We start from the raw sequence: 26,079 nt of genomic DNA, 5'->3' as shown, positions 1-26,079 counted from the left end.
AATAAATCAATGGATCCATTTTCTAGTATGTATGTAGAGAGCTAGAACCCTGAGGTGAAGGAAAATAAAATTTTGTTGCAGGTCATGAACAAGAACTGCACTGACTAGAATGAATCAACCTTGAGTCCAAAGTGGCTGTGACACTCCTTCACTGAGAAGCACTCCAGGAATCCAAGGGAAGCTGCCCCTGAGAGTCAGCAGAAATCCTTGGGTAAGAGCAGATTCCTGGGTGGTCAGCCTGCAGGAATTGAGCTCTGTTGACCTCATCAAAACCAGCATTTCTCAATCCTGACTTCTGAAGCAAGATGGCTGTCCCAAAGTTTCCTTCTTGCTGCATCTTGAATAAGAAGGAGAGTCAGAATAATAAAGGAGAGACTTGGGCAGGGAGTGTAGCTTAGTGGTAGAGTGCTTGCCTAGCATACAAGAAGCCCTGGGTTCAATTCCTCTACCACATAAACAGAAAATGATGGAAGTGACACTGTGGCTCAAGGTGTAGAGCAGTAGCCTTGAGCATAGAGAGGCTTGGAGACAGAGCCCAAGCCCAAGTTCAAGCTCCAGAACCAGCAATAAATAAATAAACAAATAAAGGAGAGACTATTCTGGAAAAAAGAAGAACATCAGGAATCAAGAAAGCTAACATGACGGGGTGGGAGAAACAGCACAGAAAAATAGGAAACCGTCTAACCTGTAACCACAGTTGGTATGGGGTAGGGAGGTGGAGACCTGAAACCACATCTACAGTTGGCCAGAAAAGCACAGGCAATCCTGGTGACAACAGACAGGCACAGGACAAACAGTTCTTGCAAGTCCTAAATCCAGTCAGACATTTGGTATGACAGTATTCTGTGCATTGCAAGCCACCCTTGGAGCAGAAATCCATGGATCACTTCCCATATCCTAGAGAGTTATAGCCAAACACCATCTTGAGAGGGGATTTATTGTCTGAGATTGAGTGGCGATGAGGACCTGAAACAATGAGCAATAACATGCCTGAAAACCTGAATGCAACTGCCACACAATCTGGGTGGGGCATGGCCACCCAGGTAGATGCTGAGAAGTGTCAGAAGTAGTTTAGTGAGCAGTGATTTTAGGCAGTGAGTTTAGACAGTGATCACGATGGTCAGTGACCTTGACCTCTGCTCAGGAGCCAGCCTTTTCTGCCTGTAACCCAGAGCTCCAACCTGTGGATTGATCAACCTCCTAAGCTGCCTTCCCGCTGTGTGTGTCTGTGTGGTTTACTATTGGGCAGGTCTGGGAGCTTTGAGCCCAAGTCTTGCAGATGACTTGATTTCTTCCACTTCCTCCCTCCCACTAGGTGTTTTATTGCTAGGCAAGATGTAAAGCACTGGGACTATAAGGCAGAGTGCTATGTTCCATTGATTCTTTTCCTCCAGTGGAGAATTCTGGGCTCTGTTAGCTTCCTCCTTACTTTCCAACACCCTTGGAGGACACCCCTTGACTTGGATGTCTAAGGCAGACTTGGGAGCTATCCTAGAGAGTGAGTGGGAAGCTTTCTGGCTCATAAGCTGTGTAACTCCACAGGGCTAGCAGCAGTTCCTAGCTCACAAAGAAAGGAAGCTTCTAACAATGAGTACAACTCACTCAGTGCTGACAACAGACCCATGATCTTGGTTGTCAACCTGCAACCAGCACTGACTAGTACAGTGGTAACAGAGGCTCTACCATAGACCTCAGCTACGGCCCACCATCCCTCTCAAAATCTGGCTAACAGCAGTACTAGATGAGCCAGGTATTTGCTTCCCAGCTCATTGTTTGTTGTTTGTTTTCCTTTTCATGTTAGTGGTGTTAGATCTAGAACTCAGGGTCTTGCTTTTCCTAAGCAGGTACTCTACCCACGCAAGCCATTATTGTTTCAAAGTAGGGTCTCACATCATGTCTGGACTTTGAATCCTATTTGTGTTTCCCCATGTGTTGGGGTCAGGAATAAGTGCTACAGAACCTTAACCATCAGTTGATATGGAGTCTTGCATGCCTTTTACCCAAGCTAGCCCCATTTCTACCTCTCATGTTGCTGGGATTCTTGGCTTGGGCCACCTTCTTCAGCCTTTCCTTTTTGTTTCTTAGCCTTTTAATTTTTACTGTCATTTTTAGTATTGGTTATATATAATACATATATTAATGTATAACTATTTAAATGCATTTATGTCACATTCTTCCATAGAATAAAGAAAACAAATCTTTTCATTGTGTCCTTGAATTGGGGACTTGACTGAAATTCAAACAAGAAATTATGATGGGTTTTAAAAATTTTTATAACATCAGACATTACTTTTCTGCTTTTTAGGTATATGATGAGTATTGTAGAAGTATTCTGGAGTCCCTGATGCTGGGTGACTGGAAGTGCTATGGGAGGCAGAAGTATAAAGTTGATCCTTGTTCTCAGGAATTTACCTTGGGAAAGCCAGCACTACTCCTGTTAGGATCTTTGTAGACCTGGGTATATATAAGATAAAGGAATAGTTAAGGTTGTTCCTTGTTAAGAGATTGCATAGCTGGATGCCGGTGGCACCTAGCTACTCAGGAGGCTGAGGTCAGGATCATGGTTCAAAGCCAGCCTTGGTAGGAAAGTCCATGAGACTCTTATCTCCAATAAACCACTAGAAAACCAGAAGTGGCACTGTGGCTCAAGTGGTAGAATGCTCGCCTTGAGCTAAAGAGCTCAGGGACAGCACCCAGGCCCAGAATTCAAGCCTCATAACTGACAAGAGAGAGAGAGAGACAGGGTACAGGCAGACAGACAGAGACAGAGACAGAGAGAGACAGAGAGACAGAGACAGAGACAGACAGAGAGACAGAGAGACAGAGAGACAGAGAGAGGGGGAGGGAGAGAGGGAGAAAGAGCATATATCATTTTTTCCCTTCATCAATACAATAGCAGACATTATAATCATGAGTATAGAGGTGCAGGAATTAAACTACAGAGAATTGAGGTAAGCCAACAAACTAAAATTGTTAACCAATTTTTCAACACTGACAATACCATGGCAACTGATCATAGAATCATAATGTCTGAATTAGAAGGCAATCCCATACCCGACAAAACCTGGCTTTTACCATGTGGCAATGGAATGGTCCATTTTGTTTTCAGTGGTTCATGCCTGCAATCACAGCTACTCGAAAGAACCCTAGACAGTGAGCAAGGCCTTACCTAAAATAATAAGTGGGGTGTTGTATCTTACACTTGCAATCCACTTGTATCTTACACTTTTAATCCCACTTGTAATCGATAGAAGTGCAGGCTAAGGCCAGCCTGGAGGAATAGCTTTAGACAAAAGGGGATGGCGGCATGGCTTCAGTGGGAGAATACAAGCATGATGCCCTGAGCTCAAGCTGCCATTCTTCCAAAAGAAAAGGAAGGAATTTTTTTTCCAAGACTCCTAGTCTAATACTCTTTCTTCTTGCTGTTATTGATAAGGTCTCAGAAATGCACATCAAAATCTACCTCGTTAACTGTAACCCAGCTGTCATTAATCAAACATCATTTGGACTGAACCTGAGCTTCTGGAAGATTCATGTCCACTTCCTTACCAGCTCTGTAATTCTTTTTGCCCTTCCACACTGTGTGGAGGGCCATGAGTACCTGGTGGCCAGACTCTCAGCCTATTTGCACAACAACAAATTGAAAGAGATGCAAACCATTAATAATTTGAGGGAACGTCTCAATATTTCTCTGCTCTTCGGTAGATAAAAAATGGATTTGTTCTGTTTAAATAGAGGAAGAATCAAAAGCAGCAACTTCTAAATAGGATATTCCCTTCCTCCTCAAAAGTTCTATTTTTGTTGCAAAAATCTTCAACTTTTTCTACATAACCAAAGCCCTAGGAGCATTTTGCCTCAGCAGACACTGAATTTATACTATAATCTTTTCCCTCAATAGTCTTGCATTGTCAAGGGCTTTACAGTTTACAAGATATTTTCTCATTCCTGTTTCTTCATTTGAAGGCACTTATGACTGAATGCAACAGCTTCTGAATAATCGATCTGAAAATGACAGAACAGTATGTGGGCAGTGCTATAAATGGAAGAAAAGCATTTAGCTTTGAGCCACACCCTGGAGACCTCAGTAGGAAAAAAAAAAAGAGCAGTGAAATTCCATAAGAGAGAACTGAAATGATAGCCACAAATGAAAGTTAAATCATGCCAAAAAAGAGAGCACATTGAAATGAGTGAGAATGGAAATTGTGTGTGTATGTGTGTGTGTGTGTGTGTGTGTTTATACAAGAGAAGACAAAAGAACACCCAAGAACTACAAGCTAATTTCTGTCCTTAACAAACCAAAGACTGAGTGTGCCTTTCAGTCAAAGAGGAAGTACTATCACCAGTGGCTCAAAAGTTTACATATCTATTAAAGGAATAGAATGGGTGCTAAAAATAAACAAAAATATTTTTTAAGAAAAGCAGGCGTAGGGGTGTTATAAAGGAAAGGGAGAGATAGGAAGTTTAGAAACCGCTGAATGCTGGTAGCTCACACCTGTAATCCTGGTTACTCAGGAGGCTAGGATCTGAGGCTCATGGTTCAAAGCCAGCCTGGCAGGAAGGTCCGTGAGACTCTCTTATCTCCAATAAACTACTCATAAAAGGTTGGAAGTGGGCCTGTGGCTCAAGTAGTAGAGTGCTAACCTTGAGCAGAAGAAGCTTAGTGACAGCGCCCAGGCCCTGTGTTCAAGTTCAAATCCCAGAACTGCCAAAAAGGAAGGAAGGAAGGAAGGAAGGAAGGAAGGAAGGAAGGAAGGAAGGAAGGAAGGAAGGAAGGAAGGAACGAAGGAAGGAAGGAAGGGAGGGAGGGAGGGAGGGAGGAAGGGAGGGAAATAGGGAAGGAGGGAGGGAAGAGAGGAGGAGGAGAGGAGGGGAGGAAAGAGGAAGGAAGGAAGGAAGGAAGGAAGGAAGAGAGAAAGAGAGAAAAAAGAAAGAAAAGAAAGAAAGAAAGAGTCCCACCATATGGTTCTGGGAAGTGTGTAAGTCAGCAAGCAGAGAGTAAATTTAGTAGTACAAATAGGAAAAAAAATTAGATAGGACTAATGCTGCTAGGAGTATAGCAGATTTGGTAGCCAAGAAACACTCTTGTTACCAAGCATCTAGTTTGAACAGAAAATATACATTTATGTTGTAAGTGACATTATGGTAAAATCCCAATGGGCTAGGACTAAAAAGAAAGCAAAGCTGAAAAGAATGGTGGAGAAGCATGCTTGTGAAAGATAGGATTTGTCTACGGACAGCTACTGATTGCATTGCCACTCTTGTGCTGGAATAGTGACACGAATTCTTGGGCCAATGGAGAAAGATAGAAAAATGGAATCTAAAACTTGAGTGTTCTCAGGTGTTTTTCAGCTTCCACGTTTCGGTAAGAGTAAACACACATTCTCTCTGAACAAGTGGAGGAAATGTGGCTGGATCTGCCATTTATGCACTCACAGTCAAAATCACCAAACATATAAGGAAACGGAGCCTCATAAATAGCAGAAACGGCAAACAACACATCTAAATTCAAAGAATTCAAATAATGGAACTATCAAACATAGAACATAAAATGAAGCCAAGTAAGTGCAAGAAGAGAAGAAAAGTATACACTGGGGGAAATAAAACTGTGTTTACAGATGATATGACTATTTAAGAAATCCCAACAACAAAAATCCAGCTAGAACAAATAGTGACGTTATAGTATATAAGGCTAAGACACAACATCAATTATTTGCTTGCCAGCCAGGATCAATTGGGATTTAAAAGTTTAAATATAGTCGCTTAGTGGTAGAGTGCTTGCCCAGCATGTATGAAGCCCTGGGTTCGATTCCTCAGTACCACATACATAGAAAAAAATGGAAGTGGCTCTGTGGCTCAAGTGGTAGAGTGCTAGCCTTGAGCAAAAGAAGCTCAGGGACAGTCAGTGCCAGACCTTGAGTTCAAGCCTCAGGACTGGCAAAAAAAGTTTAAATATATTATTTACATTAGCACAAAAAAGAGAAATAATTGTGTATAACCCTAACAAGCAAGATCTGATAATGAAAGAAGTCTAAGGTCTTATAAATAGAGAGCTATTTTATGTTCATGGATAGAAAGATCCACCATTCTCAACATGCTGGTTGTTCACAATTTGATCACTTATTTAACTCAGTCATAAGTAAAATCTCAGCAAGTTCACTTTGTAGATATTAACATAATTTCTAACGTTTACATGAAAGGTCCCAAGAACCTGGAAAAAATGTGTCCAGTGAAGTAAGCCATGCCCAAAGAGGCAAAGGATACATGCTTTCTCTCATATGTGGAAGTTAGAATTAATTCATAGTGTACAAGTAAATGCCTCTGGAGTTGTATGCAAATATACAGAAATGCATTAACCAAAATATGGCATTTGAAGGAGAGAATTTGGATGATGTTAGTCTTCAGAAAAACCAACTCACAATCCAACAAAATGAATGCCAGGAAACTGGTACTTGAAAGCTGCGTGTAGGGGTTGTCAAAAGGAAAGGCTACACAAATGAAGATAGGAAGGAAGGGGATAGGCAGTCATGATATTCAATACATATTCTATGAAGTTAAGAAAATTGAGGGGAGGGATGGGAGAGAATGATGAAAGGTGTGACATCAGCAAGATGTATCGAAACTGCTTTGTTAAATGGTCTTGCTTTTGTACAACTACTTACAGATAATAAAAAGATTATATGTATGTATGTATACACACATATACACATAACTGAGAAACAGAATAAATGCCTTATTATTTAGTTAGATGGTACTATCAATGATCCTCGTATCACTCGGCATCACAGTTTATGTTATATACATTCTCTTTGTACATGGTATTACAGTCCTACTAAAGCTACTTTTTTTAGGTTGAGTCACAAAATGGTCACAAAGTTAAAGGCTTGACAGGTTCTTTGACCACCTACTGTTCTTTAGAGAGCCAAATGTGATGTCTCATTACGCAATATATCATACTTCTGATGGAGATATGAATGAGGTAAAGGAAAATAACATGTCACCAATAGAGTTAATCTCTTTCACTTGCAATATTATACAAAAGAGCCTTCTAATAAAAGAAAAAAACAGAGAATTGGGTTGAATTAAGATAAGGGCAAAGATTCAGTCTCCTCTTTTAAAAGGTAGAGCCACCTGGGAAGGTGGCTCAGTGGTAGAGCGCTTGCCTTGCATGCATGAGGCCCTGGGTTCGATTCCTCAGCACCCCATAAGCAGAAAAAGCCAGAAATGGCTCTGTGGCTCAAGTGGTAGAGTGCTAGCCTGGAGCTGAAGAGCTGAGGGACAGCGTCCAGGCCCAGAGTTCAGGCCCCACAACTGACAAAAAAATAAAAATTAAAAAAAAAAAATAGAGAATTCCATCAGGTGTAGGAAACTTAGAAGAAGGGTAAGGAGACACATACTTAGATTTTTATTGGACTAGTTTCACTGGGTGATGTGTTTAGGGCTTCCTTGGAAGGCTTTTATGTGTAGCCTGCATTAGGAACCATCATGACAAAAGTTGCTTCTCTTCTAGGACTGTGGTCCAACTGTGCTCTGGTATCTTCCCATCATTGCCACATACTAGACTGCTGGTAGACAGGTGCCAACAGGGAAGGCTGGAAGATCAAGAGAAGCTGAGGAGCTCTCGACCCTGTGCTACATACCCCTTCCCTTGCTTGTTATTTCATTAAAATACTGGGAGAAAAATTCTGAAGTAGCTTCCTTCCTTTCTCTTTTCCTCTCCCCTCCCTTCCTCCTATTCTTTCCCCTGCTTCCTCCTATTATCCCTCCTCCCTTCCTCCACCTCTCTCCCATCTTCTTTCCTCCCTTTTTTTTTTTTTTTGTTGGTCGTGGAGCCTGAACTCTGGGCCTGGGTACTGTCTCTCAGCTCTTCAGCTCAAGGCTAGCATTCTACTTGAGCCACAGCGCCACTTCCGGCTTTTTTCTTTTTGCTTATGTGGTGCTGAGGAACCGAACCCAGGGCCTCATGCATGCAAGGCAAGCGCTCTACCACTGAGCCACCTTCCCAGTCTCTCTTCCCTCCTTTCTTTTCTTCCCTCTTCCCTTCCTTTCTCTCTCCCCACTTATCTCCTTTCTTTTTATTGATCAAATCCAGAGCCTTATGTATGCTGGGCACATGGTCTACCACTGAGCTACCCCCTCTATTTATTACTTCTTGACTCTGTGTCATCTTCAAATTCCTTGCTTGCTTATTTGCTTTCCTTGTCTTCTTTCCTTTCTCAAATTAGTGTGGCTTGCCTTGGGTCATCTGCCAAACACTGGTACTCACTTCTAGGTCCCTCTACAAGTGTTAATATTTGGCATCTTAGACTTAGATTCCAATTCTGCCTCTCACACCAAGCAATTCATAGAAGACCAGAGATAACACAACACTATTCCCAGTAAATATTTTTTAGAAATAGCTTTTTAACTCAGTTTGAGACCTTTAAGCTTATGCTATTTTTCTTTTATTTATTGTACTGTGGGTGAAAATGCCATATAATTCTATCATCTATCTCTCTGTCTATCTATCTATCTATCTATCTATCTATCTATCTATCTATCTATCTATCTATCTATCTATCTATCTATTTATCGCTCTTTACATGTATATTTCTCTTTACATGTATATATTCTTTTAATTATTTAGCTCCTTAAAATTACTAAGATATTCTTTCTGGTGAAATTAGCAATTTTTTTCTCTCATATTTCTTCAGGAGATTATTTGGCATGTCTAAAATTGTTGCTAACCTTTTAATAAAAGTCTTTATCATTTATGCAAACTTCTGCTTTAGAGCTGCTGTTTCTCTTAATCAGGGCAAGGAGTTGATGAGAAAATAGAAAAAAATGGAGGTAATCTTGTGGCTGCTATCTATCTTGGTATGCTCTGCATTAGCTGTCACAATGGCTGCTGCAGGAAGAATGAAGATGTTCTAATAATCCCCAACAATTATATTTATTTTCATTACTATTACTGGGCTGGGAGTGGGACTTGAACTCAGGGCCTCTCGTTCCTTCTTAGCTTTCTCCACACATTGCTGAACACTCTGCAATTTGACCTACATTTCCACTTCTGGCTTTTTTGTTAATTAAAGGGAGATAAGTGTCTTTCCAATTTGCCTCCCTGGGCTGGTTTTGAACTGTGATCCTCAGATCTCAGCCATTAAAAAAAATTATTGTTAAGATATTGTACAGAGGGGTTACAGTACATGAGCAAGGCAATGAGTACATTACTTGTGGATCATTGTTACCCCTTCCCTTCTTTGTTGTTGCTGTTGTCCCACTATCCCTTCCCTCCACAACCCCCTCCCCTTGCCTCTGGCCCAAAGTTGTAAAGTTCATTTCCAATATATTGTCCTGTGGGTATCTTTGTTGCAATGGATCATCCCGTGTCCTTGTTTCGGTGTTTCGTTATTCCCCTTCCCTTCCCCAGTTAGACTTATGTATATACAAGATGCAGGGTATCAAAATCAAGTACAGTGACAACAGGGGATATACCATAAGGGAAAGAACATAAAAGGAAACAACAACAACAACAAATAAAATTACATGGTACGTTTAAAACAACAACAATAAAGACAGACCTATTGTGTCCATATCTTGGGGTTCATTTCGCTTAGCATCATCTTATGTAGTCATTTGTACATGGTTTTTGAGCTTTTTAGATCATAGATCTCAGCCTTTTGAGTAGCAAGGATTACAGAGGTGAGCTACTGGTGCTCAGCAGGCCCTGAACTCGTACAGTGAAGTATTATAGTGGGGCTTCTTTTATTTTAAGGACCGAATATGTAGTGGTTGGTTTTATAGTGAACTCCCATTCTCATTATGTAGAGATGTAAAAGAAGATTTTCCAGATTTTTCAGGAAAATTCCACCGCCAGCCATGTTTGTGAAACATGCAGATGACCTCGCCTACTCTTAGTTTTGTGTCTGCTCAGCTCCTCTCTCTTATTTTTTGTCTCACTCTTAAGCTCTGCCACCAGTAAACAAAGGGCACTTATAGAAGTCAAGGTTTTTGGAAAAAAAAAAAAGAAAGAAAAGAGCATATGTCTCAGAATGGTAAAAGAAGAGCAATTTAAGCTAGAAGGAAAAGTGCCTGGAGGTGTTTTGACGACATATTGCAGCATTCAGCTTTCATTATGCTTTGAATGGTAAGAGATTGATAATATGTGCTGAGTTTCTTTTAGAACTGTAAACAGGAATCCTGGAAGGGAAGGAATGTGGGAATCAGATCACATGATGACTTTTAAAATTCAAACTCGTGTCATAAATGGTTGCTAAATAAAATTAACTTAAAGACAAATTAGTGAGGCAATTAAGATGTGAAAAATGAAAGTTGTTTTGAAGATTTATTTATAGATAGGAATAAGATTAGTGTTCAAAATGTACTACTCTTTTGCTAGAAAAGAAATAGGAAAGCAACTTCAGCTTTTGAAGAACCAATAGGAAGGCATAAATGTCATTCATTCATTATTCTGGGCTCATGGGACAAAATAAAGCAGGGCTCGAAAGAAGGCTTAACTATCTTTTCTTCTGAGTTTGCCAAATCACAACTTTTTTTTCAGGATCTTTGTGGACGCAGCCCTGTTGAAATGTGTTAGGCAATCTTATATGTAGCATGCAAGTGTATCCAATTATATTAACTGAAATACCATTGATTCAAGAGAAATATCAAATAGTGTAATTTCTTAACAAGCCAAAATTATAGTTCAGCGAAATAAAACACCAGGAAGCTGGTACTCAAAAGGGGTGTGTCAGTAGGGGCAAAAATAAAGGGGTAGACAAATAAAGAGAAGAGTGTGAAAATGCAGTCAAGAATCCTATGCATATCTTACAAAATTAAGAAGAGTGAGGGAAAGGGTAGATAGGGGAGGGGTGGATGAGAATGTTGAAAGGGATGACATTGATCAAGGTATGCTCTATTAATAAACTGCTTTATTAAATGGCAACTCCTTTGTGCAACTACTTAAAGAGAATAATTTTTTAATGTACTAGGCAACCAAACAGTTTAATTCTACAAATATTTATTGAGAACCTGGTTATATTTGATATATCGACTTGGCTGGGCTATGGTGCTCTGATATGTGTTCAGATATGCCTCATGTTTTTGTGAGGACATTAACATCTACATTTTTTTTCCCACTCAAGACTGGTACTCTAATACTTGAGTCACATCCAATTTCCAAATCAGTAGAGTTTGAATAAAACAGATTATCCCTTTCCTTAGATGTACTGTAGTCTTAGAATTCCCCTTATGATTTATCCTTCATTACTTAATTGAGCTTGAGTTTATTTCTATTAGTTGAGATCAAAAGATCCTAACTAATGTACCTAGTGTAATGGACAATTTGCTTCCCACCAGGGAATTAGAGATAAAAAGATTAAAAATTCCTGCCATCTTCCCAAATGGAATTACACTCATGAACATTCTATACAGCATAGCCAGGGAGGCGAGATTTAGCATTGCCACATTTAGAAATTGTTAGTGTAAGTTTGTTTCAACTAGTTACTCAGATAACCTCAGAAGGCTGCTTTTAAAGGGTGATAGAAAAGGTAGCTTTGCCCAAATGAAAGCAATTATGCTTGATTTACCTAGTTAGTTAGGTAATTGCCTACTTCTCTCTGGGAGAAAAGCATATTGGATGGAGTTCTAAGGGACAGATAAAGCTTTGCCAGGCAAAAAAAAAGTAGGAATAGTATTTAAGGAAGAAAGAGAAAGTGACAGAGATTCCAGAAGCATGAGGCAGCTGAGGGATGGGGGGATGTGGAGAGGAGAGAAAGAGAGATCCTCTGGCCTGATAAATGATTCATCATGATTATGCAAAGGTATACTTTTGCAAAACATCAAAGATTTCTGACTTTAGTTTTCTTTCTGGCTATTAACTGATGGGTCAGTCTTGTGTGGATGTTCAGAAAATAAGTAAATAAAGATATATGTAATTCTAAATTGCAAATAAAGACATATTTAATTCTAAATTATTCTATATTTACTCTATAAAATTTATTTTTCCTGACTTTATTTCAGCCAAGATACTAATTATATGTAAGATTTTCAAATAATTTGGGTTCTGTCAGTAGTAATCTAAGAATGACTAAAATATAATTATATTTCAAGTAGGCACTATTAAAGTGTCCTTATCAAAATGTGCAAATGAAAATGCAAGTTGTTGAAAAAAATGTTATTTTCTTCTAAAATGTGTAAAGCTATCTGTTAAAGTTAAGTGACAAATCACAAATCAAAGTTAACAAATACTGAATTGTTAAATCTTTGTGAGTGTGTGTGTGTGTGTGTGTGTGTGTGTGTGTGTGTGTGTGTGTGTGTGTATGTGTGTTTGGTGCTGGGGAAGAGGCCCTCATATATAATAGACAAGTGTTCTATCATTGAGCCTAAATCAAATTATGTTTTATAAGTTAAATTTAAATTGAATTTTTGGAAATTTTAATTAAATGTTAATACTTTGAAATAAAATAACATTAAAAGCTGCTCACAAATTTAGTTATAAATAGCCATTAAAGGAATCTACTCTATGTCATATGTGTCTATTGTATTAAGACCTTTATATATATATATGTGTGTGTGTGTGTGTATATACATATATATATGAGTAAAATGAGTTATTTGATATTACAATTTTTGTGCATTTAACATAATTGTTTCGATCTTTAAACTAATTCAAGAGAAACTTCCAGATTAAAAAATAAAAAGCAAGAAGAAGGGCTGGGAATGTGGCTTAGGGGTAGAGTGCTTGCCTAGCATGCATGAAGCCCTAGGTTTGATTTCTTAGTACCACACAAACAGAAAAAGCCGGAAGGGGTGCTGTGGCTCAAGTGGTAGAGTGCTAGCCTTGAGCAAAAGAAGCTCAGGGACAGTATCCCAACCCTGAGTTCAAGCCCCAGCTTATTGCATTCATCTTGAGAGAAAGAATTTGCTAAAATAATTAACTTGAATTTTTTCTTTCCCCAGTGTTTCTGCTTCTCCAATCCTCTCTGCTAAAACAATATCTATTTCTGAACCTGGGAAACATTAGAGTCATAAACTTTCATGGCATTTGGGCAGAAATATCTTCTTTGGTTTCAAGGGGTAAGGAAAAGTTTTAGAATGTTGCTGTGGGCACTGGAGCTTGCTAGCTTGAGAGCAGATGTTTAGGGATATAGATTCTGCTCTACTATAAATATGGGCCACACCCTGATTGTAAAAGGCACCCTAGATATTCTTCCACAACTTATTTTTATGCAGCATCCTATACAGCCAGATTTAAAAATGTGTGAATGTCCTCACAGAACATTTAATACCTGAGCCAGCTCTAGCCTTACTACCTGGATCAACCATCATGAAAACTCAAACCCAATGACAGATTATTTGTTGGTTTCATTTTGGAAGAGATATGTACTGTGTTATCTAGACCCACCTAGCAGATATGAACAAGAAAAGAAACAATGAGACAAAGCAAATAGCAGCATACACCCAAGAAGGACCACTCCTACAAATGAGAGGCAACAAGTCACAGAACAAACATGGATATTTCAGACAACTGGATTATTGGTCATTCTAAGACAAGACTTTCTTTAGTTGTCAGAATGTCAGTAAAATTTTCACCAGGGAATTTTAAAAAGCCCTATCTGTGTTGAGGTCACTGCAGTGTGAAAAACTGTTTTGAGGGGAACATGATTTCCAAGTCAATTACTTAATAGTCCAGATAGTGTTGAGTGCTGGTGGCTCATATCTGTAATCCTAGCTACTCAGGACACTGAGATCTAAGGATTATGGTTGAAGCCTGCCCACGCAGGAAAGTCCTTGAGACTCATTTCCAGTTAACAACCCAAAAGCTGAAAGTTAAACTATTGGCTCAAGTGGTAGAATGGCAGCCTTGAAAAAACAAGCTAAAGGACAGATCCCAGACCCCAATACTGGTGCACTCACACGCACACACACGCACACACACACACACACACACACAGTCTGAATGGTAGTTGATGATGTGTACTAAGGGAGTGAGAGTAGAAATAAAGTGAACAATCTGAAATTAGTAGATATAGTCACTACACATAAGAATAATGATTGATTAGACCTGAAGAGTGGATAATTCAATCAGTCTAGAATAAGGTCCAGGTTTTTGGTGTTTTGATTATCTGGATTGTGTTGCTAATGGAATTTTGAGAAGAAAAAAAACAGGAAAAGAAATCAATTTGGCTAAAATTAAAACACAGAAACAAGAAATAGCAATTACAGTAACAACAAACAATGGTGAAAACATATTGAGTTCCCGCTATGTGCCAAATTCCATTTTATGCTTTATAATATTGACACTTATTACTTTCTTTAATGTTATGAACATACTGAGAAATGGATACTATAATTTGTTCCTTTTGACAGACGAGAAAAGTGAGATATACTAAAAATAAGAAACTTATGGTCGGGTTCTGGTGACTCATGCCTATAATCCTAGTGACTCAGGAGGCTGAGCTCTGAGGATTGCAATTCAAAGCCAGCCTTCACAGGAAAGTCCATGAGACACTTGTCTCCATTGAACCACCAGAAAACCAGAAGTGGCACTGTGGCTCAAGTGGTAGAGCATTTGCCCAGGCCCAGAGTTCAAGCCTCACAGCCTACCAAAAAAAAGAAAAAGAAAAAAGAATAAGAAGCCTGCCTGAATAAATGGTAGTACTATTTTTATAGCCTTTTACTATGAATGTTTCTTATAATGTCTAATATACTCTATGACTGAATAAAAATATTCCCTAAAATGTATTGTCTTATTACAACAGGGAACCTTCATTCTCTTACACAATTGCTGTGGGTCAAAATTTCAGAAACAACTTTCTTGGGTAATTCTGACTTGAATGTTCCATGAAGTTGGCCATCAAGGCATCCGCTGGGGTAGCAATTATCTGAAGGCTTGTTTGGGGCTGGAGAACTCATTAAAATGAACATTCTCATAGTTGGCCAGTTGGTGCTGTTGGCAGGAGGCCTCAGAACCTCCCTGTGTGAAGTTCTTTATTAGACTACTTAGGTGTCTTTGTCACATGGCCTGTGACTTCTCCAGAGCAAATGAAGCAAGAGAGAAAGAGGCAAATACTGTTATGGACCTTAAGCTCTTCCCTCAGAACTCACAATGTCATTGTTTCCATCAAAACCCTAAGGAGGATGCAGGTCAGCCTTAGTCAGTGTGGAAGGGGGAATATTTTATACAAAGGATATCTGCATTACCTTGGATGCTAGCTGTCACATGTCCCCTAATCAGGTCATGTGGAATTAACTCACAGAACCTTTCAACAATGCAATTCAGCTCTCAGCTCATATGACTTAATTTTTAGAGACAGCCATGCACTCCATACCCTTAAGGCAGTCCTCTATTAATATTGTATCTGTCAACCAAGCTAATGTCAATGTTGAGCATCAGGAAATTTGATGCTGTAATCCCTGACAAGTTCCCTGAGGGTAATGAATATTTCCTGTTGGTTAAGAGCATCCATAGGCTCAGCCTACTGACCTCTGACCGCTTCTGCTAAACTTCATGTCATGCTATTCTCTTCATTCATTCATATACTGGAGTTTCAATGGTCCTTTTCCCAACTAAGTGCCTTTGAATTTGCTTTTTCCTCTGCTTGGAATACTTTCCTCATGCCCCATATCTGGCTTCTTTTTAAAACAAAAAAAAATTTTTTCCGGTCCTAAGGCTTGAACTCTAGACCTGGGCTCTGTCCCTGAGCTTCTTTTGCTCAAAGCTAGCACTCTATCACTTGAGCCACAGTGCCACTTCCAACTTTTTCGGAGTAGTTTATAGGAGATAAGAGTCTCACAGACATTCTTGCCTGGGCTGGTTTTGAACCATGATCCTCAGATCTCAGCCTCCCGAGTAGCTGTGATTATAAGCATGAGCCACTGGCGCCTAGCTTCCAGCTTCTTACTGTAGAATCTCTACTTAAATGTCCCTATGTCAGAGAGAACTTTCCTTGGTCTCCTGGGACTCCATGGGAGCAATGTCCCCTCATAATCAAAGGCCCTGATCTATGTCTTGCTGTGAAACAGGAATCTGTTCCCTCACCCCCCAACCCCAGAAGAAAGCAGCTCCGCCAGTACCCTCCTGGAGGAACCACCGGTAAATTCTCTTATGAGTAATACTAATAGACAATCATTGCTATCATTTGTCAGTACTTAGACAACAGTTGTATCCTTGTTTTCAACTTCTTCAAGAATTCACTTATGCAAAAAAAAAAAATAGTGAATGAAAGGGACTTTTTGTTCAAGGGAAGAATAGGAAGAAAACCTGAAATGACAGACAATCGAAGTGAGACGTAGCAAGATTAAATAGCTTGTCCAAACTCACAGACAACGCTGAATAAACACCATAGTCATTATGGTATCAGTTTACTAGAGTTGTTTCTTCTAATATCTGATTTAATCTATTGCTGCATAATAATATATCCCAAAATGCATTGTCTATGACTACAGTAAGCCTTTAATCTCTCATTTTCTTTCTTTGACAGGAGAAGATCCTGTTCAGTGCTATGTTGGTAAATGCTTCCCAGTCAGTTCTTTGGGGGAGAGTGAGAGAATCTGATTTGTAGAGTTGCCAGTTTTTGTGGTATAAATATTCCATGCCCCCCCATGACCGGTTTTATACCAACATGAGGTTTCTGAATGTGATTGGGAAGAGATGCCCACAATTAGTCCTAGCGAACCTCTAGGAGTCATTGGTTCTTTTCTTCTTCCTCACAGCTCCTACTCATCATACTTTTCATATCCAAAATATATTCAATTCTCCAAAACAAACAAACAAACAAATAAAATAAAGGGTTTTGAGTTAACAAGATTCACTTTCTCCAGGAGATAATTTGACAGTAGAATTTGTCCCCTAGTATCTCAAAGTATTTCTTGCAAATTCGTATTTTGGATTGTGAGAGGGATTCAAGAAAGAGTTGTTTCTTCTATGTCCATATATAGAAATCATCTCATAATTCTCACTGTCATTCAGATAGTGTTATCTCAATTTTCTGATTAAGAAAATGAAGTTTAAGGGAGTTTAAATGACTTGCCCAAATTCACTGAATTAGAAAGTAGTACAATGAGTATTGTTGAAGCCAGGACCAATTGATTCCAAGGATGAGCTTTCCACCCTTACCCTACATGATATGAGTCTATGACCTGTGTTGTGGCACTGAGACTTGCTAGGAAAGCATGATACAGGTGTTTCTCAATCAACTATGCAGCCTTCCCAAAACATTTCTGGAAAATGACCGGATTTACCCAGGATAGAATAAAGAGGGTAAGTTGTAAATAAGGAAATTCAGAAAGTGTGTCTTACAAAACACAAGGCACCGCAGAGAAGTGGATATAAACCTAAGGCCAAAGACTATTTTAACATTTATAGAAGAAAACAATAAAAAATTGTTTTAAGTAGTAGAAAATTTGTTTTAAATGGAGTCTCCTAGAAGGGCCATCCTGGTGGTAACTGCTAAAATCTATAAAGTCAAAGATTATGGATTCTGGGTTGGGAAGGTGGCTCAGTGGTAGAGTGCTTGCCTTGCATTCATGAGGCCCTGGTTTCAATTCTTCAGCACCACATAAGCAGAAAAAGCCGGAAGTGGTGCTATGGCTCAAGTGGTAGAGTGCTCATCTTGAAATGAAGAGCTGAGGGACATTGCCCAGGCCCAGAGTTCAGGCACCATTATCATGCTATGTAAACTCATTTTTAGTAGCCAGTGCCTATTTTTTCTTCCTCTATGAAAACGTCATTTGCTCTAGGAAGTCAACCTTTGTCCCCTAATTTTCAGTCCAGATGCCTTAAGGCATGTCATTCTATGCCCTACTTCCCAAGAATTCATATAAGTAAATTATATGGACTATAAATTATATCTCAATAAAGGTGCTACCAAAGACTCACTATAATATTATGCTCACTTGTATTTGTTTGTTAACCGATGATTCTATAACCTAGTGAAGTAATTAAAAGGAAATTAGACTTTTTCTGGGATTATTGAAAGGCACACTTATAGGTTGTTTGTTGGTTTATATTGAATGGAACCTAGAAAGCTGACATTGCAGGCAGGAATCATTTTGTCCTGTGTTGCTGGAGAATAACATCAACCTTTTCAAGACAAAGAATTGAGATGGTATTTCCTGATGACATTTTTGTTTAACCTTCCTCCCAAACCAGCTTTGATAGAAATGAGATAAAAAGAGATTTTTTTTTCAGTTACATAAGCCAATCACATACTTAAAAAAAACCAAAGCCAATTTGGATTGTGTTTTCTATGATTTGTGAACAGAAAGAAGTTCTAAATGAGGAAATTTATACAAGAATCAGGTATTAATTATAGGCTTGTTTAAATCAGGGTAATTTCAAGTATAGACTTGGGCTGAAAAATTGGTAGTCTTCATTGTCCAGATGGAGCAGAGAGCTGGCCAAACAACTATCTTTTTTTTTTTTGTCTTGGGGACTGGGATGATTCTCCTGACAAAAGACTGGAATGTTAGAGAACTGAGAATACCAATGTCTGACCTTTAAGAGTGTGTTGGCTATTTTTTGTGCTCTGTGTTGTGATGTCCCCTAAAAGAAGGGCTTAGGTTGCAAGTGGCCTATAATCTAAGAGCAAGCATTCATATTTTTAAAACATCTCTGATCCCACACATCTCCTCCACTGTGTAACCTTCTTCTGCCTGAATGGGCAATTACCCTTTGCAAAAATGTGGCTGGAATGCAGATTCACCTCACCTCCCTGCCCCAGAATGGTATTTTGAAATGTCCCAAGACCGATGTGGAGATGAAGGCCTGCAAACTGTGGATTAGAAAAGAAAGCTGAAGCATTAGAATTTACTCCAAGACTGGAATGGAAATGTGGCTTAGTGGTATAGTGCTTGCCTAGCATGCATGAAGCCCTGGGTTCAATTCCTCAGTAGCACATAAGCAGAAAAACCTGGAAGTGGCACTGTGGCTCAGGTGAACAAAAGAAGCTCAGGGACAGTGCCCAGGCCCTAAGTTCAAGCCCCAGGACTGGCCAAAAAAAAAAAAAAAGATTTACTCCAAGAAACAGAGGCCCAGAGATCCAGTTCTAGAATTCTCAGCTAGTTCTTACCTTGCTTATAAATCCAGAGAATTTCATGGAAGCAAAACCTATCTAAAGCTCAGATCTTAAAGCAAGCAAACAAAATACTCTGATGATCATTTTATCTCTATGTTAGTCAGCTTTCCATTACTAGAATAAATACTTGAGATAGAAAAGGGTTATTTGCACTCACATTTTTAGAGGTTTTATTCCAGAGTCAATGATCTCTATTGCCTTTGGATCTATAGTGAGAGGGCACATCATGGCAGGATACAATGCAAAAAGAGACTCTGAGGGTTTAGAGCCAGGTGTGATTGTAATTAAGCATTTGGGAGGCTAAATAGGAGAATCGAAATTCAAGGTCAGCCTGGACCTAAAAAACAAACAAACAAACAAAAAAATCTGAGCTGGATACCAGTGGCTCACACCTGGAATCCTAGCAGGAGTCTGACACCAGGAACATCCCAATTACAGCCAGCCCCAAAAGTCTTAGAGATTACATCTCTAATTAACTTGAGGCATGGCTCAAGGAGTAGAGTGCCAGCCATGAGCAAAAATGCCAAGCAAGATTGTGAGGCCCTGAGCTGAAGCCTCAGGAATAGCACACTCACACAAGCATTCTGAAGGTCCCACTATCTTCTTCAGGGGCATGCCGGGCAGACTTTGCAGACACCAGAGGTCTCATCTCATAAAGGACTAAGCATTTAGGAGATACTGAAGAGCTCAATGACAACAACTTCTAACATTCTTACCATGCTAAATAGGTACAAATTAGAAAGTAAAACCTTCAACTCAAGCATGCCCATCAGAGGAAAGTGGCCATTTAGCTGACAGAAGAATTCACTCTGTCTGTACTGGGGTCCTTATCATTCCTGTCCAGTGACATATGATAGGTACTATGGACTAGGGACCTAAAGAAGGGTTGGCAAATGCTTGGTAAAAATGACTGACATTTATTATTTATTTGATGTTAGGGGTTGAACAGAGGGTTTTTTTTGGTGGTTAATTAGAAATAAAGAATTTCACAGACTTTCCTACCCTGGCTATCTTCAAACTCTAGTCCTCAAATCACAACCTCTTGAGTAGCTAGGATTACAGGTGTGAGCCACCAGTGCCTGGCAGTCCATCACCTTTATTACTACTTCTTTTTCCAGGTATTTTCATACTGGGAATAGAGTGTAATGTCCATTGAAGTTATACTACTTAAAAAAGAGAGAGCCATATTAGGTGGAAGGCCTGTTAAAGATAGAAGAACAAGTAGAACTGAGTAGAGAAGCCTTCATTTGGCAACACAGGTGATACAAAGTCAGTGTAGTAGAAAGCTCCATAGCAAAAACTGAGCTGGAGCAGGTTCCATTGAACATAAATGGCTAGACGTGAAAAAGTCTGTGTTCTTAGTCACTATTAGTACGTTGAAGCACAGGAAGAGCCTGGCCTCAGCTGGAAAGCCGAGGTGGATGTTAAAGGTGCTGCCATGGAGGTTGCTACCTAGTAGCATGCCTCCCAGCTGAACAGCTGGTTCCCTTGAGAGCAAATCTGAAAGTTGTACTCTCATGGCCACATGTGGCACTCAAATGATTTGACTATAGTTACCTGAACAGGTTGTTTCTGTCTTTATCCATATACTTTGATATGTTGTGTATGCAAAGGAAGTTTTCTGTTATTTATCAGTTGAGTTAGGCTTTCTAAATGATATGGAGATATTCACAGAATTTAGACATTTTGAAGTAGAAATGAAGCTAAAATAAATGGAGTTTCTTAGACAAGATTTTGAACAAATGATGATGATGATGATGATGATGATGATGAAGATAATGATGTGAAACTGGAGTTTGAACTCAGTATGACAGTTTTTAAGCAGAGGCTCTAAAGCACATGTCTAGCCATTTTGTATGGTTTTCTTTTGTGTCTTGAATTCAGGATCTAGGTGATGTCCTCAAGCTTTTTGCTTAAGGCTAGTGTTCTACCACTTGAGCCACAGCTCCACTTCCAGCTTTTGGGTGGTTAATTGGAAATAAGAATCTAATGGACTTTCTTGCCCAGGCTGGCTTTGAACCATGATCCTCAGATCTCAGCCTCTTGAGTAGCTAGTATTACGGGTATAAGCCTGTAATTTTTTTGAGATAGATGGGCACCTGACCTGCTATCTGCCTGTTTTAGGCATTCCATTAACTTTGCCAAAATAGGTTTCTTAAAATGTAAGTTGTATGTGTGCAATAAAACCCACCATTTTAGTGTATAATTCTAAGAATTTTAATGAACACATACACAATCATATGACAATCACCACTATCGAGGAATAGACGTAGTAGCAAAGAAGATAGAAGAATATTTTATCACAAGGCTATTATATTGTAGTCAGCCCTTCTCTTACCTCAAATTTCTGTTAATCATCAATCTACTTTCTGTTTCCAGAGTTTTACCTTTTTCAGGATATCATATGAATGGAGTCATACAGTATATAGTTGCTTGAGTCTGACTTCTTTCATGCAACTAATGCATTTGATCATCTCCCACTTAGTATGTGGGAATTCATCCATTTCTCTTGTTGAGTTATATGTCACTCTAAGTATGTATCAAAGTTATCTGTTCACTAGTTGAAGGACATTGGTTGTTTTCAAGTATTTTCCAAAGTGTGTTTTATAAATATTTCCTGATTTCTGAGAAAGTTTTTTTTATAATATTGCTTCTCTATCATTATATATTTCTTTCAATATGCATACTGTATCAGCCATCTTGTTTACACTTTTTGCTTTAATATGTATTTCTTTCTTCATTTTACTAATCTTTTTTTAAAATCAGCTATTGCTTTTGTTTTGTCAAGTGTGTTTTTGTTAATTTGCAAATAAACATAGTCTTATTTCATGCAGGATTTAAAATTTTACCTTTTTAAGGTTCTGATTGAGTAATTGTCTTCCTGTTAATAATAAAATAATACAAAGGAAGATATTTTCTCCTTCAAAGATTTTACCTGCATTTTGTAGGTTCTGAAAAGTGCTTTCTCAAAGTCATTTTCTGACATAATTATTTTTAGACTATATTGTGTTCTTAGTCTTCTCCGTGATAAACAAGTTTATTCTTTTGAGAAATTTAGCATTTTCATGTAATTTGTTTGATTTTTGCCTTATACTTTTGCTATTAACTTCTGTTTTTTATAACAACTGAGTAGCTAGAGAATATTTTGTATTCATTATAAATATAGTTTCTCTAGCTTAGTTAATTTATTCCAAATATCAATTAATTCTATATTTGATGATGTCAGGACCTTTTCTACAATACTTCATTCACTCACTCTCATTATTGACATTGGAGAATTAAATTCTCCAGTATAATTTTCATTATGTCAATTGTCCATACTTTTAACAAATGCTTATTTAAGAAGGCTCTGGCACTTGGCTCACATTCTTCTTTACCTAACTTGTGCCACTCTTCTAGGTAAATTGTACATACTACTTTTCAGCGTCGGAGACCCTTAATTTAACCACAACTATTACTTCCTTTCTACTCTTCATTCTCTCAGCCACAACCTGGATCTTGTTACAACTTAGGACTTTCCTACCTTTGATGTCCCACTTTCAGAACATACCTCTCATTTCCTGAGTCCAACAAGGTGGCAAGCCCATTGTAGGCTGACCTCCAACTCAGCCTTGTCCCTTCTAGTTCAATGTATCCCATTTTGGATTTTCAACCCAACCTGTTCATCATTTTAAGCCATCTCTTCTACATTCTTTGCCATCTTCAATTTCCTTCCTCTCCTGTCTTTCTACAATCCCTTGTACAGATTCTCAAGTATAGGTAAGTATATTCATTTACCTTCTCTGCTGCTACCTCCAGGCTGCAGAATTAGTAAGAAGATCATCTGCAGTTAGTTTCAAAAAGGAAATTAATATGGAGACTCACAATTGTACCCTTAGAGGACCAAGATTCAAAAATATAGTGTGGCCTTTAAAGAACCAGAATTAAGACTTTCCCCCTTTGCTTTCCATCTATGCCTTTTCCTTCTTTCATTATCTCCAGAAGTGCTTTCTTTCCTTCCACAGTCACACAGAAGATCTCTAATATATAACTTGGCTAAAACAATATACTGAATTGGGATATACAATGTGATGATTCTGGAATCTCCTAGTCTCAATGTTTAAGTCATGGGGAAAGAACTCTGCTTGGCTCAAATTGGTGAGGGACCTACTTTGGAGAAAGAGATTATCACAGACCATGATCTGATTTTTTTTTTTTCAATCATGAGGCTTTAACTCTGGGCCTGGGTGCTGTGCCTGAGCTCTTTTTTGTTTACGGTTAACTAGCCTCCACCACTTGGAGCCACAGTGCCACTTCCTGTTTTCTGGTGGTTAATTGGAGATAAGAGTCTCTTGGTCTTTCCTGCCCAGACTGGCTTTGAACCTCCATCCTCGAATCTCATCCTCCTAAGTAGCTAGGATTACAGGCATGAGCCACCAGTGCCCAGTGATCTGATTTGCTTAAATGGCCAATGGGGACTCATGGCATTCAGCAGGTGTTCTTCCAACCAGGTTAAATGAAGCTGTCAAGTCTGCTAAGAACCAGAGGACCTCAGCTTTGATTGACAAGGTCTTAGTCACTGATTGAGGCTGAGGTTGCCCATGCTTTTCTTGAATCCTGTAAAATGCAGGTAGGTAAGAGGAGATCTTTCTGTCCAAGGGGAAACAACGATGATCACTTCTACTTGCTGTGTCAAAGATACTTGCAGCTGTTCAAAGTTCAATAAATGTACATAGAGCTAGGCTATGAAATGAATATACACTTATTCAGGGTGCTGTAATTATTTGAAGTTTTTGAAAGATTTTAGAATATTAAAAAATACCCATAATTCATTACTATCATAGATATTTTTCAAAACCAAATATACACACCCATTTTTTGAATTATTACCCTAGTATTTTTCTTTATTAGCCAAGACAATAAAAAACAATTAAATAAGCCTTGATATCATTTTTATAATGATATATCAGAATTACGTAAAAACTCAACTACAGTGGGTATTTTTATATAGAGCAACTTCATTTAGGATATGAATTTTACCCATGTTTATGTGTAGCATAATTAAATATAGGCTTTGAAAAATAAATGCCTTGATAACTCACTGGTTGCTTTTCACTAAAAATGTCTTTTCCTGACTTCTTACCAATCATTTGAGAAATCATAGCAGGGAAATACAAGAATACAGCAAAATTAAAACCAAACATCTTGTTTCCTTTGTCTTGTCCTGGATTGCTTTTTCTTTTGATCTCTTCTCTTAACTGTCCTGTTGAATGGACAACCTCAAAGACTTCAATAAATTTAGAATAAGCAAATAAACTGAAATGGAATACATTTCCTCTGCTCTCTCCTCTCACAGCTGTTGCCATTTAAATCTGCTTCTTCTATAGGTTAGGAAGTAAATTCCCATAAACTCAGCTGCTGCAAGGGTTGTGTTCTGTTCTTGGACAAAGAGTTTCTCACTGGTAAAACCCTCTCTGCCCTTTGTTCTTTTCACCACACACACTTAAAAAGAGATTTGCTCTTGATGGAATTGCAAATCTCTGAATTTCTCCTGCAGATTTATCACTTCTAAGAAAATATTTGGAAAGAAGCCAGCGAGAGATTGGCCAGTGAGTGCATTTGGTGAATGTGTTGTTTTCTCCTTTTCCATTCCCAAACAAAAGCCATGAATGCCCTAAGGTTAAAATAAAATAAAATTCTCTACCGGCAGTAATCACATTCTTATACTTGACAGCAAAATATAGTTCTGGCATAATAATATAGTTGTCAGTTGACAGTCACTGCTAATGTTTTACTAGAAAGTTGTGTGGTGGTGTTGTTGTTGCTTTATTTTTTTAAGACAATCATATCTAGATGTGATGGCTATACCTATAACCCTAGCTATTCAGGAGGCCGAGATCCAGAGGACTGAGGTATAAAACCCGGCCAGAAAGTCCAAGAAATTCCATATCTAAAATAATCAGCAAAAAGTCAGACTAGAGATGTGGCTCAAGTGGAGTGTGCCAACTCAGCAAACAAGCTTGAATCTCTGAGTTCAAATCATGGTACCGGCAAATAAACCTAAAGCAAAAAGGCTGGAGGTGTGGCTCAAGTAGTAAAATGCCTGTCTAGCAAGAGGGAGCCTTGAATTGAAATTCTAGTATTAAAAAAACACACACCAAAACCACCAAACTCCAAATTCCTCATTAGTTGACTCAAAAAAAACCCTGAAGAATTAATACAATTTTTAATATGGAAAATATTATCATGTCTTTAATTTTAGGTTTTAAAAATATCACCACCCGGAATAGCAGACAGAAGAGACTTGACAAATGGGATTACATGAAAATAAAAGTTTTTGCACAGCAAAGAACATAATCACTAAACTACAAAGACAGCCAACAGACTGGGAGAAGATCTTTACCTGTAATATATCCAACAAAGGCCTAATCCAAAATACACAAAGAGTTCAAGAAATTAACCCCTCCCAAAGCTAATAAATCAATCACTAAATGGGCAAAGGAGCTAAGGGGTTTTACTTCTTCCCAGAAGAAGTAAAAATGACAAAAAACACACGAGGCGATGCTCATGTCATCCTTGGCCATAAAGGAAATGCAAATCAAAACAACTGTGAGATACAATTTACCCCACTCAGATCGGCCCACATTGTGAATTTGAACAGCAACAAATGTTGGGGGGATGTGGGCAAAAAGGAACCCCACTGCACTGTTGGTGGGAATGTAAAGTAGTACAACCACAGTCTGGAGGTTCATCACAAAACTAAACATAGATCTTCCCTATGACCCAGCCACACCACTCCTGGGCATCTACCTAGAATATCATAAGCCAGGATATCAAAAAGACATTTGCACTCACATTCATTGATGCACTACTCACAATAGCCAAGCTATGGAAACACCCCAAATGCCCTATAATAGATGAATGGATCCCCAAAATGTGGTACTTATACACAGTGGAATTCTACAGTCATTCGAATAATACTATTTCATTTGCAGGGAAATGGATGGACCTAGAACAAACATGTTAAATGAAGGAAGCCAAGCTC

Source organism: Dipodomys merriami, unplaced genomic scaffold (assembly GCF_024711535.1).
Source record: "Dipodomys merriami isolate MVZ:Mamm:240054 unplaced genomic scaffold, mDipMer1.0.p SCAF_16, whole genome shotgun sequence".
Taxonomy (NCBI): Eukaryota; Metazoa; Chordata; class Mammalia; order Rodentia; family Heteromyidae; genus Dipodomys; species Dipodomys merriami.
Note: the sequence above shows the minus strand (reverse complement) of the source record.